Source organism: Patella vulgata, chromosome 3 (genome assembly GCF_932274485.2).
Source record: "Patella vulgata chromosome 3, xgPatVulg1.2, whole genome shotgun sequence".
Lineage (NCBI taxonomy): Eukaryota > Metazoa > Mollusca > Gastropoda > Patellidae > Patella > Patella vulgata.
Window position 1 is genome coordinate 2,614,727 of NC_065881.2, and position 15,374 is coordinate 2,630,100.

Sequence of the window (15,374 nt, forward strand, 5' to 3'; positions counted from 1 at the left end):
ACAGGACCTCGTTTTTTCGTCCCATCCGAATGACTAGACAGCTGTGCTTGTCAGGCCCTCTGTCCTGCATTACTGACAAGGGGAAACCACGCCGGAAAATCTGGATGAACATTCTCGGCCAATGCAGGGATCGAAAACCGACTTCCAGGATAGCGAGCCAGCGTCTTACCCACCTAGCCACCGTGATCCCCTCCGAAGAGCTTCGAAGTCTTTCATCTATTTCAATCTAATATAGAACAAATCTACTTTGTTTAAGAAATAACTTTAGATATGAAATAAGCCTAAAAGATAATTGTCATACTTAGAAATCACAATAAAAAAACTCAATCCTAAATATAACATCTAAAGTTACTAAATTAAATACCCTTAAAGTTGATATAACTGACAACTTAAATCCTTTATGAAAATATCTCTCTAGAATAGCAGACGAATTGCCGTCTGCAAGCATTCGACCCATCTTCTAACCCCTAACATAAACACCCAATGTTTGTCAGTGATACAAGCCCCTACTATCCAGCTCTTTCTCATATTAGTCTTGCTCATCCAGTCATCTCAAAAAATTAACATGGAAATTGGTTATTGTAAACCTTTTCACAAGATATTCTCAGCCAACTCTGAATTATAAACAATTTTCTTGCTTACATTATCTTTATTTGCTATTGAAGTCACCAAATATAGTAACTTTTGAAACATTAAGAGCCATATTTTAAAATTTGAAGCATATTTTCAGATAGACACTATGTACTCAACAGCCAAAAAACTCTACACTCCAAAATCCCACTGCCAACCTGTTTAATTAGAAAATATCTGCAAATTATTTATTTAATGTAATTCTTTTTCTCTATATAATCTTCATTTAGACGTAAAGTCATCAAATATTGCAATAATTGAAACATTGAAATTTATAATTAGTATTTAAAACCAGATTTTCTTATTGACACTAAATGTACTTAAAATCTGTATCGCTCTATTGTATATAGGTGTGCAAGATACAGGCAATGATTTTATTTGTATATATTATATTTTACTTTTTAATCTTTTATACATACTCAACTCTTATCCTATACATATTATAAATAATCAAAAATACCTGTTTTTATTATTGAATATTACTGTATTTTACTTTGCCTGTGTGTCTTATATAGTAACAGTGAATAAGTAAAAAATAAATTAAAGGTGTGGAAATTATAAAATACTATAAATATTATAATGTATAATTATATTCTGTGAATAAATATATTACAAGCTAAAATAAATATTAATAAATCATGTATTATATACCTGACTGATATCATTACAATATCATTAGACATCTACTACTAATCAATCAAATTATATGTTATGATACCTCGTTTAGTCATAAAATACTATATTACTCGTCTTATGATAGCAGGTGTTTTAATGTTGATTCATTTCACTTGAATAGAAGTTCATTATACCCATTATAAATAATTACATCACTAGTACATTATAGCTTAGATTAACATTTGTTACAATTCTGATTCATTCCACATGGGAGCCACGTTGGATCAGTGAGTAAGACATTAACTCGCTAACCTGGAGGCCCCGTGTTTAACCAATGCGTTGATCGAGAAAGTCCGCCCACATCAGTGGTGTAAGACGGAGGGCCTAGCAATGGACACCGTAAAGTCTTATGGATGGGACGAAAAACCGAGGTGAGGTTCCGCGAACACAGTGGCGTGTACGTAAAAGAACCCTTGACAGTTGGAATTGGAAATAAGAGTAGGCTGTAGAGTCACTGTCCGTGCAAAATTTCCCTCATAGCACACTGTATGGCGTATGTCAGGTATATAATACATGATTTATTAATATTTATTTTAGCTTGTAATATATTTAGTATACTAATGAGAACAATTTTGCCCGGACAGCGGCGTTCATCGAATGTATTTTTCGTGCACGCCGATATATGAATTGAAAAGTAGTGTTTAACCAATGCGTTGATCGAGAAAGTCCGCCCACATCAGTGGTGTAAGACGGAGGGCCTAGCAATGGACACCGTAAAGTCTTATGGATGAGACGAAAAACCGAGGTGAGGTTCCGCGAACACAGTGCCGTGTACGTAAAAGAACCCTTGACAGTTGGAATTGGAAAGAAGAGTAGGCCGTAGAGTCACTGTCCGTGCAAAATGTCCCTCATAGCACACTGTATGGCGTATGTCTGTCTTCATTAGCCCAATCGGATCAGAACAGTAGGACGTTAAAATCCATTTCATTTCATTCCACTTGAAATATCCTGATTATAGAAGTTGACAATTCCCATCATAGCTTGTAATACAGTAAACTTTGATGTTGGTTATCCCCCACTATAAACCAATGATATGCTTGGTTTAGTACTAATTGGTTATCTATTGAAATGAAATGAAATGAAATGGAGTTTATCGTCCTACTGTTCTGCTCCTAACCTGGGCTGATGAAGACGGGCATACGCCATACAGTGTGCTATGAGGGAAATTTTGCCCGGACAGCGGCACTACGGCCTACTCTTATATCGAATTCCAACTGCCAAGGGATCTTTTACGTGCACGCCAATGTGTACACGGGACCTCGGTTTTTCGTCCCATCCGAATGACTAGACAGCTTTCCTTGTCAGCCACTCCGTCCTGCATCACTGACAAGGTAGAACCACTCCGGAAAATCTGGATGAACTTTCTCGGCCAATGCAGGGATCGAACACCCGACCTCCAGGCTAGCGTGGTTATCTATTATAGTTCATATAATATTAATAGTACATCATACTATGATATGCTTGGTTTAGTATTAATTGGTTATCTATTATAGTTCATATAACATTAATAGTACATTATACTATGACATGCTTGGTTTAGTATTAATTGGCCATCTATTATAGTTAATATAATATTAATAGTACATCATACTATGATATGCTGGGTTTAGTATTAATTGGCCATCTATTATAGTTCATATAATATTAATAGTATATCAAACTATGATATGCTTGGTTTAGTATTAATTGGCCATCTATTATAGTTCATATAATATTAATAATATAGGATGTAGGTAATAGTAAACATGTACAGTAATTATTGACTTTAATAAAGTGTTAGAGACTGACTAACATATTGTTTAATTTTATGTAAATGATTCATCTAGTCTACTGCATCCAGATTTTTAAAGCGCGTTAACAATATGTCATTTTGGGATTAACATATCGTGCAATTCATATTCATTTGACAATCGGCCTAAAAATTTTGATTAACTTAAAATCGACCGTTTTATAATGCTGCCATTTTGGATTTCGAAATTTACATATAGCTTTAAATTAAAGGTCTGACTATTTATTTGATTCGTTCAAACCAGTGATGTGTTAAGATAGATATAGAATATGTTAATACAGCCGTCGTAATGCTAGGCTCTACTCGATAAGTCTCGATCCTTCGTCTCGTATGATCTTAATACGAATTCTAGATATCATGTTAGGTATCACTGAAACGCACGTTCATTTCTATTTTCAAATATTTAAATAATTTTCTGGCACATTTATATTTACATACTTTGAAAAAATGAAATGAAATGGTGTTTAAGGTCCTACTGTTCCAGTCCGACCGGGATAATGAAGACGGGCATACAGTGTGCTAAAAGGGAATGTTTGCCTGGGCTGCGACACTATGGCCTACTCTTATATCGAATTCCAACTGCAAAAGGATCTTTTACGTACACGACAATGTGTACACCCGAATGATTAGACAGTTTTCCTTGTCAGGCCCTGGTCCTGCAACCACTGACAAGGCGAAAGCACGAAGGAAAATCCCGACATACTTTCTCGGCCAGTACAGGGATCGAACACGCGACATACAGGATAGCGAGCCAGCGTCTCGCCCACTTAGCTACCCTGGCTCCTTACTTTGAAAAAAAAATCTAATCTGTATCTTTTAACAACGGACGTGACAATGAATAGGGTCCGTCGGATACACCACTGGCAAATAAGAATGTACGTTTCCAACGTCTTCCAAAGTCCTACTCAATGAGCCAACGTGGCTCCAGAACAGTGTATAGTCGATCGGATAGGTCTAAAAAACGAGGACATTGTGCACGTAAAAGAATCCACCACTATTGGAATTGGTTAAGAGCAGATGGTATCGCCGCCTGTCTGACAAAGCTGCCCCCCCCCCCGCCATAGCACACATCGATGGTCTTGGGTGGCCGAATTGTTAGCGCGTGTGCGTTGTATCATAAGGTCAACTAGTGTAGTTTCGATTCCCCGGCTGTTCGTGACAAGGAATAAGATCGCCTGTCCAACCTCGTTGATTTTCTACGGGTCCTCCGGTTTCCTCCCACTGCTAAAGAGCCCTACGCGCAAGCGAATTATTGAAATAAGAATGAACCATGTTAGTCCCGATTAACTTTGTTTGTGTCGAGTGGTCGTTAAACCACATCTCTCTCTCTCTCTCTCCCTCCATCTCTCTCTCTCATATTACAAACATTGTTCATTACATGTAAACACGTCAAGTAAAGACAGTCATGTAAAATGAATGCCGTACCAATTATTTATATATACTATTCAAAAAAAGTAGGGGATATTTGATTTTTAAGTGTTATTAAAGTCACCTAATGAAACTGACGAAGAAACAAATGACAAAATGAAATGAAGTTCACATTCATCGATTTATTCCAAATGATCGTTAGACTAAGTAAGGCACAGACTGACCATTATAAGGGTAAAATGATACCCGGGGTCAAACAGCAAAGTTACCACAGCATCACAACCAAGTCAGTAACGGGTAAATCCTCCTCTGTTTGCCAAACAAGCATTGATCCGACGTGGCATACTCCTAATGAGACATCTAAGGTCATTTTGGTCCAGATTGTCCCATTCCTGTTGCAACGCAGCAGCAAGTTCTTGGACATTGGCAGGACGTTGTTGACGTTGACGTAACCTCTGTCCAAGCATGTCCCAGACATGCTCGATGGGGGAGAGGTCGGGACTCAGTGCTGGCCAAGGTAATGTGGTGATGTTCTGTTGTTGGAGGTAACCTGTAACGATCCTGGCCCTGTGACATCTTGCGTTGTCATCCTGGAAGATAAAACGGCGGCCATGACGTCGTGCGAACGGCACAACATGGACTGCCAAGATGTTGTCCCGGTAGTACTGGCCTGTAACACGCCCTGCAACAACATGTAAAGCCGTTCTTCCAGCAACAGTGATGCCTCCCCACACCATAACAGAACCACCCCCAAATCGATCATGTCTGATGACGTTAACGTCTTGGAAGCACTCGTTTCGACGACGCCACACCCTCCTTCGTCTGTCCAAAAAATCAACAGTGAACCTTGACTCATCTGAAAACATCACATTGCTCCAGCGTCGATTATCCCAGTGTTGACGATCCCTACACCAACGACGTCTTGCCTGAATGTGATGATCTCTCAAACAAGGGATCACGCGAGGACGTCGGGCGCGAAGGTGACCCCTATGCAGTCGATTCCGAATCGTCTGGCCACTCACTCTCACACCAGTGTCTGTTTGAAGACGAGCGCTGATCTGATTTGCTGTGATGACACGATTTCTCAAGGTCAAGGTACGGATAAATCGATCCTGGGCTTGAGTTGTCGTCCTTGGTCGACCTGAGCGTGGTCTGTCCTGTACAGATTGTGTATCACGGTATCTGGACCATAGCCTGCTTATGACAGACTGAGAAACATTCATCGTCCGCGCCACAACCGCCTGTGTTGTGCCGATCTGTAGCATGCCAAGGGCACGTAACCTTTCATTTTGGGTAAGCCGACGCATATCAAAATTTGTTTTCTGGTCACTAAAACAATTAAACTGATGTTTCCACCCTGGAATTCAATGCCACAATGACTGTAACATTCAAAGTCAGAGTCGTGCAAATCTTGGGTTGGACCCCCATGATGATCCCAAGCATCACCTGCATTCCATGCGGTAGCTATTGGTGCGTTTGGACGTCACATGTAACTGGAAATGTTTCTTCTGTTAGGTTCTATAGTGACTTTTTTCGTAGTCATTTGCATATTTTAGTATTATGCCCCCAAAATCAAATATCCCCTACTTTTTTTGAATAGTATACAACACGAACAAAGTGAGTAAAATAGTAAAGACTTCCCTATTACAACCACTATATCAATCATTACAGTCACGAATATTCAGTTGTGCGACATCATCGCACTAGGTGTAAGCGGACGTTAACGACACACACACACACACACACACACAACAGTAGAATCCGGTGTTAAGCAGCAGTTTATAGTGAAAAACTGTTTTCGTGTCCAAATCGTTTAGAACATTATTACAGAGAGATTTAAAGTATTAAAATTCTTCAAGGTGTATGGATAAGTTGAGTGGGAGAACGACGGTAGCTACTCAGTAGTATCTGTGAAAGATATCGGCGAGTCTACGAAGGTGGATAGGCCTACACCTTACAGAACAGGAGATAAAGCTAAGGTTAGAGGTCACAAGAAGATTTACAGCCGTAAGCTAGCTACAGTACCTGGTTTGTCTAATTGTTAAAGTAGCTAAGTCGGTTTATAGACATAACGGCGCTAAACCATAACGGCCAAAATAAGTCAATATCATCCAAAGTCTTCAACTTTCAAAACACAAATTATTTGTTAATTTAAATCAACATTGATGTTGTGATCTTACCGGGAAAAGATGGGCTTCTGATATCCAAAATAAACATTTTAACATTGGTACACGAATCATGTACCATAATGCGTTTCATGCCCATTTTTAACAAAGGACTCGACGAACGAGGCTAGACATATTCCACAAGTCATATCAAACGGCGACCCATATTCTTATCTGGAGAGCATGCGCCATAAATACTATGTAGACTGGAATAACCAGACACTAGAGATTGCCATTCAATTGAGACTTCCCCGAACATAACTGATTTGAAATTAGAGTCTCGGTTATTCATTTTTGCATTTAATTAGTTTTCAAAAATTGTATCTCAAACCGCTAAATATCGCAGGCTAGCGATGATATCGAGAGTTGATTATGGTCTGGACAAGTTAATTAATGTCTAATTAATAATTTATATAACATTTCAGGCCTAAAGAAAGACATGCAATAATCCGATTTAGCTCTTGTATAATGTCTGTTTAAGCCACGTTGATATATACCCAGATTCGTTATTTGACACATAATTAAGAAAACAAAATCATAATACAAACGCTGGATAATCTCCCTGACTGGATTCAGTCGGATTTCAAACGGGTTTGTCATTAAATTGTCGCGACAACAAAATGGCCGCAGGCGTACTTCATAGCGAGTAACATAGATCGATGGAATTTCTATATTGTATATATCTTTGTAAATACTGGGCAAAATTGAACCAACTTATAACTGATATTACAATTAGATATTTGTCTTCCGCCAGCGAGCCACGGTGGCTGAGTGGGTAAGACGTTGGCTCGCTGACCTGGTGGTCCCGTGTTCAATCTCTGCGTTGACAGAGAAAGTACCCCAATGTAGTTCCTCCTTGTCAGTGGTGCAGGACTGCAGACCTGACAAGGGACAACGTATACTGGCTCGGGTGGGACGAAAAACCGAGGTCCCGTGTATGTGGCGTATACGTTAACGATCCCATGATAGTAAGCCGTAGCGCCACTGTCCGGTCTAAATGTCCCTCATAGCACACTGGTAATGAATCTGGATTATCTATTTTAGGTAGCGTAACATAATTAAACCTGTTGCTTAAAGAAACGGCAGTAGCACCTGAATTAAATGGAGGTATGGTCTTAATCATCTAAATTTAACATAAATTTCACATTTAATTTGAAATCATTGAAGTAACTTTCTACAGAAAATACAATTGATGATCTATGTTCCTCTGATTTTTAAGCATTCCGGCTGATAATGAAGTGTGCACCTTTCCGCGATGAGATTTCAGTTGAATCGGACGAATCGGAAGAGGAATCTAAACGAGAGGAGTCTGCTTGTAGTAAGTATTTAAAAATGGAAATCATCGAAATTATATTTTGTACAGACCATTTATAAACCGGGGCCACAGGGGCTCGGTGATTAAGTCGCTGACTCATTAACCAGCAGGTCCGGGTTCGATCCCGGTGTTGGGTGAGAAATTTCCATGTAGGATTTATAAGTGGTGTAGCATGGATAGTGTGACAAAGAAGACTCGCTCCCGGTGTTGGTCGAGAACGTTCGTCGAGATTTTCCGGTGGGGTTTCCCCTTGTCATTGCAGGACGTAAAAGATCCCATGGCAGTTTGAATTCGATATAAAAATAGACCGTAGCGCCGCTGTCCGGGCAAAATTGCTTATAGCATATTGCATGACGTATGCCCGTTTTCATTAGCCCAGTCAGAGCAGAACATTTTATTTGGTTAATCGCGGTGGCGAACAAATTGGTTATTAGTATTGAAAAGTTCATGAATAAATGTATACGTCAATGTTTGATGGGTCGTCCAAACCCAAATAATATGACACATGGCGGGGCTTATAAACATTAAGATGGGATTGTTTCCATGGACGACTTTGATGTAAAAGGACCCAGACACGTACTTTTAAATCTGATAAAACACAGATCCTATTCGTTCCGTTTTTTTATAGTTCAAAATTTTCGTTTTACTTGTCTTCACAGCACTAGAATCTGGAAGAGTTGTTATATAACAGGCGTTCTGTCTGATGTGAGGAATTAGTCAATGAACCGGCCTGTTACGGTGACTTCTTGGCGCACCGTGCATGGAACTGTTGTTAAACCACTAGAAACGTCAACGCTGGTTGATTAATCAATGCCTGACATCATAGGGTGAAAAGACGCTCGTATGACTCCTGAAACGAACTCGCACTACAGTCAGATCTTCGTGTGGTAGAGGCCGTCAAAAGTATAAAAAACGAAACGAAATATAGATCTGTATTTTAATCGGATCGGAGTGAGATGTTTGTAATCTATAAACGTAATGTCTAACACATTCGAACCATGTATGTTTTTTGATTAAATATTGGACAGCTTTGAGAGGATCACGGTGGCTAAGAGGGTAAGGCGCTGGCTCGCTAGCCTGGAGGTCGGGTGTTCGATCACTGCATTGGCCGAGAAAGTTCATCCAGATTTTCCGGCGTGGTTCTCCCTTGTCAGTGATGCAGGACGGAGGGGCTGACAAGGACAGCTGTCTAGTCGTTCGGATGGGACGAAAAACCAAGGTCCCGTGTACACATTGGCGTGCACGTAAAAGATCCCTTGAAAGTTGGAATTCGCTATAAGAGTAGGCCGTAGTGCCACTGTCCGGGCAAAATTTCCCTCATAGCACACTGTATGGCGTATGCCCGTCTTCATTAGCCCAGTTCGGAGCAAAACAGTAGGACGTTAAACCCCATTTCATTTCATTTCATTTTTGAACAGCTTTGAGATAGCAATAATGTAGAATAAATGTTCGCATTGTTTTAAAAACAGTACATTTGTTAAACTAAACATACATTATGACGTCACATTAATAATGATGTCATAGGCCTTAAATGTTATATATTATATAAACTATTGATTAGACATTATTAACAAATCAAGACCATAATCGACTCTCGATGGCATCGGATACTCGAGATTTTAACTAGATTAAAACGCTTCGCCATTTAAAAATTTAATTTAAAATGGGAAAGCGAGGCTAAGCCCCTATTATATCAGTGCCCTGGTTATCACTGTGCATACATCTTGTCAAAACCATAGGCCTACGGGGAAATTTTTGACTGGGGGGGGGGGCGGTGGTGGTTGGTGCCCCCAAAATGTAGTTAGGTTCTTAGTATGTTACATAATAATAATAATATCTCTTTTGCGATGAATAAGTTCTTAATTTCTAAATCATCAATAAAAGAGAACTAAATTTTATTAACTTGTAATATACACAACTAAAAACAGTTGTTTATGTAACTGTAACTCGTGGCTTACTGTACTCCAAACAATAGAGGGTATGACAAACAATGATAATTTGGCTGAGAATGAAGTAAATCAAGGGGTTTCCACATTTTGCTCCATCTGTCTAAGATACAAGAATTAACATTGTGAATGGGGAAATCTTTAGTGGTCTGTGACCAAATAAATAAAACTGTGCTAACAAAATGAAACTAGATTTGCCATGGCTAGATCTTATTCTTAAGGTCAACTCAATTCTCGTGGATGTCGCTGAGATGTAATAAGTAGAGCGTGTGATTGTTGGTTAGGGTTAGATTAAGTATTAGGGCTAGGTCCAGGGTAAGGGTTAGGGTTGAGATTAGCGTTAACCCTGTTTACATCTCGTGACCTTTTGCCAAACTTGAAGTTGTCCTTATTAATTAGATTTAACCCTTTGTGCCTATCTTCCTATAAATTTTACTCGAAACGAAATATAATTTTATATACTTAATGTTGCAGTGTTTTCGGCAATATGTCCTTCCGGCACATTTAACCAAATGTGAATATTTTTGGGCATGGTAGGCCAACATTAGATAACTACAATGACTTAATATTGAAAATAACTGAAAAATAGATAAATTTCGTTTCATGTGAAATTCTAGAGTTTAAAAGGTCAATTTCTGTTTATCGGTTTGCAGTAGAGTTTTTGGAAATCTCGTTAATAAATCAACAGTAAAAAAATATTTTGAAGAACAAAAATGGATATGATATGTAAGTTTAACGTGTTAGCAGAGTAGGTAACTGAAAATTATGAATTCTACTGTCAGCTGAAAGAAGCAAACAAGTTGTCAACATTTGGATGCGTCGAGTTGTTTTGTTTAGATTTTGAGCGGATACTAAATCACCGGAATTCACTTTGCAAATATCAAAATTTGACCCCAAGGCCTACCTCTGTACATATATTTTGCATTAATATTAATAATAAATAACTTAAAAACACCGATGATCACCGGAATTTACTTTTAAAAACATATAAACACCGTAATTCACTTTCAAAATATCAGAATTCGCCCGCAATCCCTTCCCTGTTTACATATATTTTGCATAATTAATATTAATAATGAATTTCCTTAAATACACCAAAAATGACTACTACATACGCCTTTTAGATTTAATTTGGCTCTTTGTAAATTTCACATAATTGTTCATTTCGGGACTAACACTTGGTTCAATTATATTTCAATAATTCACATGCGCGTATGGATTTTTTGGAGAGGGGGCAGAGGAATCGGCTTACACTACATGAAGATCTGACCAGTTGTACTGGGAGGTCATGTCAGGTGTCATACAAACGGCTTTTGACCCTATGAAAGACATTGATTAATCAATCAGCTTTAACCTTTCTAGGGGTTTACCCACAGTTCCGTGAAGATCACGCCAAGAACTCGCCGTAACAGACCGTTTCATTAGCTAATTTGTCACATCAACTAGAACGCCTGTTACATAACAACTCTTCCAGTGTAGTAAAGAAAAGAAAAGAAAATTTTGTACTATTAAAAAACATGAAACGAAATATGATTTATAAAGAGCCGTTAATACCTTCAATGTGCCTAAATATTTCATGTAGCATATAGTCGATCATGACTCGTACTGGCTTTATATAACTTTTGGGAAATATTCCCCCTTATTCTTAGTTTGTTTTTTAAACGCCTACATTGAAATGTGGTCATATATTCAATTGTGTCACCCCGTCCGTCCGCCCAATCGTCGGTCCGGCGTCCACAATTGCTTATGGACGCTCTAGAGGCCAAAGTAAATATCCGATTGACATTAAATTTATACACATTGTTTAAGGTCATGAGACAAAGAAGCCTATTGATTTTCAGCAATTTCTGATAATTATTGCCAGAGTTATGGCCCTTTATCACTTCAAAATATCTTGTAGATGCTCTAGAAGCTAAAGATGATATCGGATTGACTTCAAATTTACGCGCATTATTTGAGGTCATGAGACGAAGAATCCTATTGATTTTCAACATTTCTGATAATTACTGCCAAAGTTATGACCCTTGATCACTTTGAAAAATCTTGTGACTTTCTAGAGGCTAAAGTTATCATCGGATTGGCTTCAGTTTAAGGTCTTGAGATGAACAAGTATATTGATTTTCAATGAATTTTGATAACTTGAACAGCTAAATCCATGATATTAAATGTTTCGTATACTAAACGTTAGCATGGGGCAGAACTTCATTCAAACCAAACAAATTTTAATGATTTTCTAATAATTAATTGATGAGTTGTTACTCTTAATCGGATATTAGTGTATTATAATTGTTTCATTACTAAAAAAAGTAAAAATATGTGACTGCCCAGTTGATTTAGCTGCTGTGGGCGTACCTTTCGTTGCCTGGTAACCTATCTCTTTCATTTTGAGTAAATCTGTTGTCTGCATCACTACAGTCCAGGGACTGTACAGGGGAGCTGGATGCCCGAACAGTTAACGTGTGCGTGTTGTATCATAAGGTCTGTCATTGAGTCAACTGGCGTGGTTTCTAGTCCCCAGTTGTACGTGACAAGGAGTAGGGTCGCTCGCCAACCTCGTGGGTTTTCTCCGGGTCCTCAGATTTGGTGGCACAGAGATAAACTGTTCTAATGATTACCATGGGAACTGCCAGATCCAAGTTATAAACCATAAAACTACACTGTTTTTTAATTTTAAATGTAAATATGTTTAGATGATTTATATAGAGGGGGTGGGTGGAGCTGCAATTTTAAGGCCCTTCTGACTTGGGGAAAGCCCCACATAATTGGTTAGATTTTCGAAAAATACATTTTCCACGCATGGAACAATATTTCTGGTAAGTTGCAGCCATTTAACTGATGACCATATAAAAAGTCCCATTTTTAGGGCGTGGCCAGGTGGGCTTTAGGACCATCTGACTTGAGGAAAGCCCCAACATTTTTGGTTAGATTTTTGAAAAATATGTTTTCCAAGTATGGATCTTTGTTTCCAGTAAGTTTCAGCCATGTAACTTGTGACCATATAAAAAGCCCCATTTTTAGGGTGTGGTCGGACATACTTTAGAGCGATCTGTCTTGGGGAAAGCCCCCAAATTTTTGGTTAGATTTTTGAAAATTGTATTTACCAAGTGTGGATCTTTGTTTCTGGTAAGTTTCAGCCATGTAACTGATGACCATATTATTAGCCCCACGAGGCGATATTGGGTGTGGTCTGACTTGGGGAAAGCCCCGGAAATTTTGGTTAGATTTGTGAAATATTTACTCCGACTATGGATACCATTGTCCCTACAAAGTTTCAGCCATGTAACTTATGACTTAATTTTAGGCCTACTTTAAGGTGCTGCTGCGGCTATACGCCCCACCAGTGCCCGATCTGACCAACTGATTTTTACTCGTACGGACACCTGCTACGAATTTGGGTGTTCAAACCTTTTGTAACTGATGACCATATTATTTTGTCATTAGCTCCTGGACTATAAGGCACCTGTCACTGACAATATCAGGCACCGATTCAGGCTTTGTCAGACACTAAACCTCTGATGCCTGTCATTTTGTCTGGCACTGATTTGTCTTTTTTATTGATATTATTAATACATGTCCGGCGCTAAGTTGAAAATGTCAGGTACATGTACTCTTTCATTAGTGCCTGACATTTTGTCAGGTACACGTAAAACCGTTATTTCCAGGCAGGCCTGTGTACATTTGTTGTAAATTGTGATTTCTGTGTCTTGTGTGTGGTGCAGTAGCAGATATTGGACAAGACCAGTCGATTTACACTGGCCGAGAAAGTTCACATGGATTTTCCACAGGGTTCCCCCTAGTCACTGGTGCAGAATGGGGACGGGGGGAGCCTATAAAAGAACACTTGTCAGTTTGATTCCAAATCAGAGTAGGCCGCTGTCCGGACATAATTTCCTACATAGCACACCGTATGACATATGCCCATTTTAATTAGCCCAGTCGGAACAGAACAGTAGGACATTAATCTTGATTTCGTTTCAAACATTTAGAAATATTTTTTCTCTATTTCAGATAAAACAAATTGAACAAGTTTGATCAGGAAAAACAATGAAATGAAATGGGGTTTAACGTGCTACTGTTTTGCTCCTTAACTGAGCTAATGAAGACGGGCATACGCCGGAAAATCTGGATGAACGTTCTCGGCCAATGCAGGGGTGGTGAAGTTCAAGGTAGACAAGTGAAATGATATGAAATAAGGTTTAACGTCCTACTGTTCTGCACCGACTGGGCTAATGAAGATGGGGATATACGACAAACAGTGTGTTATAAGTGAAATTTTGCCCGTACAGCGGAGTTGACACTTATTTCGAATTCCAATTGTCAAGGTTTCTTTAAGGTCCCCGCCAATGTGTACAAGGGTCCTCGGATAGTCGTCCAATCAGAACGACTATACGTTGCCACTTGTCTGTACCACTGACAAGGGGGAAATACGTCGGAAAAAAACGATGAACTTTCTCGGTCAACGATAATGAGACCTCCAGGTGAGCAAGACAACGTCCTACCAACTGAACAACCGTGGTGTCCTTTTGAAACTTGACAAAGTGAAATGAAATGAAATTTAACGTCTTACTTATCACCACCGACTGCAATGAGGGGCCTACTTTTATTTCGAATTCCAGTTGTCATGGCTTCTTTTATGTGCCCGACAACGTGAAGACTGTACAATTGCCCTCATAGTACACTGTATGGCGCATGTCCGTCTTCATTAGCCCAGTCGGAGCAGAACAGTAGGACGTTAAACCCCATTTCATTTCATTTCTTTTCTAAATATTCAGCTGGAGATTTTGATCGCAACTTTTTTTGAGTTTTTCCACCGTTAAATCGAGACTATACTATACCCTCAGTCAACCAGTCCCCTCTTACTTTATGACTCATTCCAAAATAAAACGAAACGCGACATTTTGTGTAGGTTTATGAGCCGGATGAGTGGGAGGGGCAGAAATGATGAGCCCGAAAAAAAAATCCTTTGGTTTTGCAACTGAAATCCCATGTTATTTCCACCCGAATTCCAATCAACCAATCAATCAGACGTTGGCATTGACCTGACACCAGAAATTTCACATCCCGGGAAACAAAGCTCATGCCCAATAAAATGTGGCGCATAAAGCAGAGTGACAAGTCTACAATGGCTTTAAACACTGTGTATTTTACTGATTTAAGATTTGTACCCATAGATCAATTTTAAATAATTTGGATTCCCGAAAACTTGATAATAAACAAAATGGTGGATATCTGAAAAGTATCACACACAATCCAATTAAAAGACAGATCCTATTTCGTTTCGTTTTTTATAGTTCAAAATTTCGTTTTACTTGTCTTTACTACACTAGGATCTGGAAGAGTTGTAAAAGACAGATCCTATTTCGTTTCGTTTTTTATAGTTCAAAATTTCGTTTTACTTGTCTTTATTACACTAGTATCTGGAAGAGTTGTTATATTTTTTTATGTTAAATGTTAAGTGTGGTACTTGAGCTTTATCTCCGAAAGGA

The 15,374-nt window shown here is 38.8% G+C and overlaps 1 protein-coding gene and 1 long non-coding RNA gene across 3 annotated transcripts in view; one reads left to right on the forward strand and one right to left on the reverse strand.

The window, feature by feature from the left end:
• The window catches only part of LOC130012211 (uncharacterized), a 97,649-nt gene that overhangs the window by 36,324 nt on the left and 45,951 nt on the right, over window positions 1-15,374 (forward strand). Inside the window, exon 1 of one of the 2 annotated variants that reach the window (XR_008787591.1) lies at window positions 10,530-10,614. The exons of the other annotated variant lie outside the window; for it this stretch is intronic. The gene's annotated coding sequence lies outside the window, so the exon portion shown is untranslated. Of the gene's footprint in view, window positions 1-10,529; window positions 10,615-15,374 lie in introns of those variants that run through there. 2 annotated transcript variants of the gene reach the window in all.
• LOC130012212 (uncharacterized) overlaps window positions 1-15,374 on the reverse strand; it is a 63,480-nt gene that overhangs the window by 34,910 nt on the left and 13,196 nt on the right. The gene's annotated exons all lie outside the window — the stretch shown is intronic.